We start from the raw sequence: 3,666 nt of genomic DNA on the forward strand, positions 1-3,666 counted from the left end.
CTGAGACGCTGAGGGGGTGGGGGTGAGGGGAGGGGGTGTGGGAGGCCCACCGGGGATGCGAGGCCTTCCAGATTTCAGCACCAAGTGGAGGACAGCACCCACCGGCGAGCACCCTCCCCCCTCCCTTCCCCTCCCCCCCTCCTCCACTTTCCTTTTAATCCGAAACCTGAGCCAGAGTGGGTGACTTTGCCCCACCTTGGCTCTTCGTCTGACAACAGCCACCTCCCCATCTTTCTCCCCCCGCCTCCCTTGCCCCCCCCCCCAGGGGAGGAGGCCTCCGAGGGAAACAGCGAAATAAACAGAAGATACACCCAGGAAGACCTGGGAAGCTCAGAGCAGGATTAAAAAGGCAAGCCAGTCACAAAGACACCCGCGGCTTCAAGGTCACCTTTCCCTAAGAACCAGGAAGAAGAAGAAAGACCAAGGTGCCTCCCCGATTCCCTGGAGCTCTCCTAACCAGGTTGAGAAAGGATCCCCTGAATCTAGACTGTGTGTCCCATTCAACTCTGTGCCCCTCCACCCCATCTGCAGCCCAGGATATCTTACGCCTCTCCAGTGGTCCCCTACTCCGTTTGCCCCCTCTTTTAGCTTCCTCCCCATCCCCTACTTCACCCCTGATCCTTTACTTTTTTTCCCCCCTCTCTCTTTCCTGTTTTCTTTTCCCAGGACTCCTTGCCTACCTGTGGATTGCTCAGGGTGTAGGGCTGGGGTTGGGCAGGGAATTATGTTTCCTCTTCCTTCTCTCTCTTCACGGTAGCCCCAAGTTCCTGGACTGAAGGGAATATAAAGACTGGAGAAGGGTGTGGTGAGATGACTGGGTGTGGAACTGAACAAGCAGGCACAGGTCTCCAGGCTCCACGTGGGTTTCCTCTCTGGCCTGCTTAATGCTGTTTAATCCAGAGTATAAAGGCAAGTGGAGTCCAAGGGCATAAGGTCATCAGAGAAGCTGCTTTCTTCCAGGTCCCTTCTCTTCCTTCCTCTCTAAGCATATTCACATTTGAGAGGGCTGTTTCCACAGCTCCAAAGGTAACATGAGTGTGACTTTTGTCTTAGCAGAAAGAGCAAAGACCGACTTGAAATAGGAATGTGGAGCTTTTGTGTGGAGTGTCAGTTAAGATGGCGTGAACATTGACTTTGCTCTCTTCCCTCAGTTCTCCAAATAAGTGTGCCTATGAGAGAGAATATTTGGGAAAGAGAACTTCCCTTCATATTGTCTTCAGGCCCTAGGGATGACTCCCCCAAACTCTTACTCTCCTCATTCACTTCAGGCCTCCTTCATGTGCTTTTCCTCAACTGGCCCATTTGTGGGTATCCATAGAAGTGATCACTCTCTCTTTTGGGTGTATCTCACTTAGCTCTTCCTCCTGATAAGACATCAGTTATCTTAGAAGAGGTAGACTTCTGCAGTTGGAGTGTGGTCATCCTTGGAGAGAAAAAAAATGTTACCTGTGCTATGAGTGCTCATTACTTACGTTAAAGAGTAGCGATGAGTAAGGAAATATAATTGCTAGGAATGATGTATATTTAGCCAGGTAAGAGAGGGAGATAATCTTCCAGAACAGCAGGGCTGTTATTTGACTGACGGTGTACTAAGGCGATTGGGGCTGGGGGTGGAAAGAGGGAATTACAAGAGAAATAAGCCAGCCAGAAGAGTAGAGAAATTACTCAAATTTGGAGAGGAGCTGCTCACATTTGAATAATAACTGTGAGCCTTACTGTGGACCTCTGATAGGCATATATTAATACTCATTTAAAACGTTATCCTACAGTATAGGGGAAGTATAATTAATATTTATTTATTTATTTAATCAGTCGTGAGGCTTGAACTCAGGGCCTGGACGCTATCTCTGAGCCTTTTTGTGCTCAAGACTAGTGTTCTACCATAAGAGCCACAGCACCACTTCCAGTTTTTGAGCAGTTAATTGGAGATGAGTTTCATTGGGACTTTTCTGCCTGGGCTGGTTTCAAACCATGATGCTCAGATCTTGGCCTCCTGAGTAGCTAGGATTACAGGCATGAACCACCAATGCCCAGCTTATTCTACTTTATTTGATAGAATTTAGTATTGCTAATAGTATTTAATATTTAATTAATTGAGCTGGTCCTGAAGCCTAGGCACTGTCCCTGATGTATCTTGCCCCTTGCCCCTTCCTTTCTCTTTGTTTCCTGTTTATCATGAATGAACTGCTTTGCTGTATCATAATTCTGATACCATGATAATGTTCTGCCTTATTTCAGGCCTAAAGCAATGGAGCTTAGGGAGTATAGACTAAAAACTCTGAAACTGTAAACCAAAATAAATCTTCCCTCCTTTAAGTTGCTCTTCTCAGAGGTATTTGTTTCACAGTGACAAAAAAAGCTAACACAGTACCTTACAAATTAATTTCACTCTAATAGATGAGAAAAATGGAGGCTCATTCATAAAGCTGTACAACTATTAAAGGTAAGTGCAAGGTTCAAAAACAGCTTCGCAGCTTCCAAGTCTAGAGGATGGAGAAGAAGCAGAGTATGGAGATAGGCGTTAACTTGCCCAGTCTGGGCTGTGAGGGGATAGCTCAAATTGTTGAGTGCCTGCTTAGGAAGCATGAGGCCAGAAGTTCGAACAAAAAGGGGGAAAAATCTTGTCTAATCTTCTTTGTCCATCTATTTTCCTCACAATACAGTTTATCAGATCTTCCCTTTAACTTTTTTTTTTTTTTTGGTCAGTTATTGGGCTTGAACTCAGAGCCTGGGCACTATCCTTGAGCTCTTTTGCTCAAGGCTAGTGCTCTACCACTTTGAGACAATTCCAGTTTTCTGGTGGTTTATTGGTTTATTGGTGATAAGAGTCTCACAGACTCTCCTGCCCAGGCTGGCTATGAACCCTGATCCTCAGATCTCAGCCTCTTGAGTAGCTAGGATTATAGGAGTGAGCCACCAGAGCCTGGCTTCCTTTATGCTTTTTTCATCTACTTCCTTCTACCTCTGTTTTTTTTTTAATATCTTTTTTTTTAAAGCATTACTAGCTTACTTTGGTTATATAAAGAGGGATTTCATTATTAACATTTATTTCTACACTGTATGTATTCCCATCAACTCCCCTTTCTCTATCACTTCCCATTCCCCTCCAATTTCAACAAGTTTCATCGCTTTTATTTTCATAGTTGCATGCACCCTATTTCGACCATATTCACCTTCTTTCAAAGTCCTCTTTGTATCTTGTATTTTCTGCTTATCTCTAGCCAATAAACGTTTATTGGATCTCTAACCAATAAACGTTTATCTCACCCTCTTATTTGTCATACAAAAGACCTAGGTTTGCCCTCCAGGAGGTTGCAGTGGTACAAACCCTGCCTCCTCCTCTGGAACTCGCTTTTTCCTCGCCATTGGTCTCACTGGAATGTATCTGTCTAGACCACGCATCTGGATTGTCTCGACGCAGTTCAGAAATCCGAGGCCCGAGCACAGCATCAGGTTGCATTCCCGCTCAGAACCACTAGGAGTTCCCTTCCTCCGCGCGCGGGTGCGCGCGCGCGCGCGCAGGAACGCCGGCCAACGCAGCCTGACTGTGTTGCTCGGTGCGCGCCCTCCGCTGATTGGTAGCTCCGCAAACCAGTCGCGCTCTGATTGGTTCGCTGTCAGGTGTCGCTGCCGGCAGGTTCGGCTGTGCGAGCGGAGGGAGGCGGG

The 3,666-nt window shown here is 46.6% G+C and overlaps 1 protein-coding gene across 1 annotated transcript in view; it reads left to right on the top strand.

Annotated features, from left to right (window-relative positions):
• Strc (stereocilin) overlaps positions 1-3,666 on the top strand; it is a 27,607-nt gene that overhangs the window by 20,759 nt on the left and 3,182 nt on the right. The window lies entirely within an intron of this gene.

Source organism: Dipodomys ordii, unplaced genomic scaffold (genome assembly GCF_000151885.1).
Source record: "Dipodomys ordii isolate 6190 unplaced genomic scaffold, Dord_2.0 Scaffold11, whole genome shotgun sequence".
Lineage (NCBI taxonomy): Eukaryota > Metazoa > Chordata > Mammalia > Rodentia > Heteromyidae > Dipodomys > Dipodomys ordii.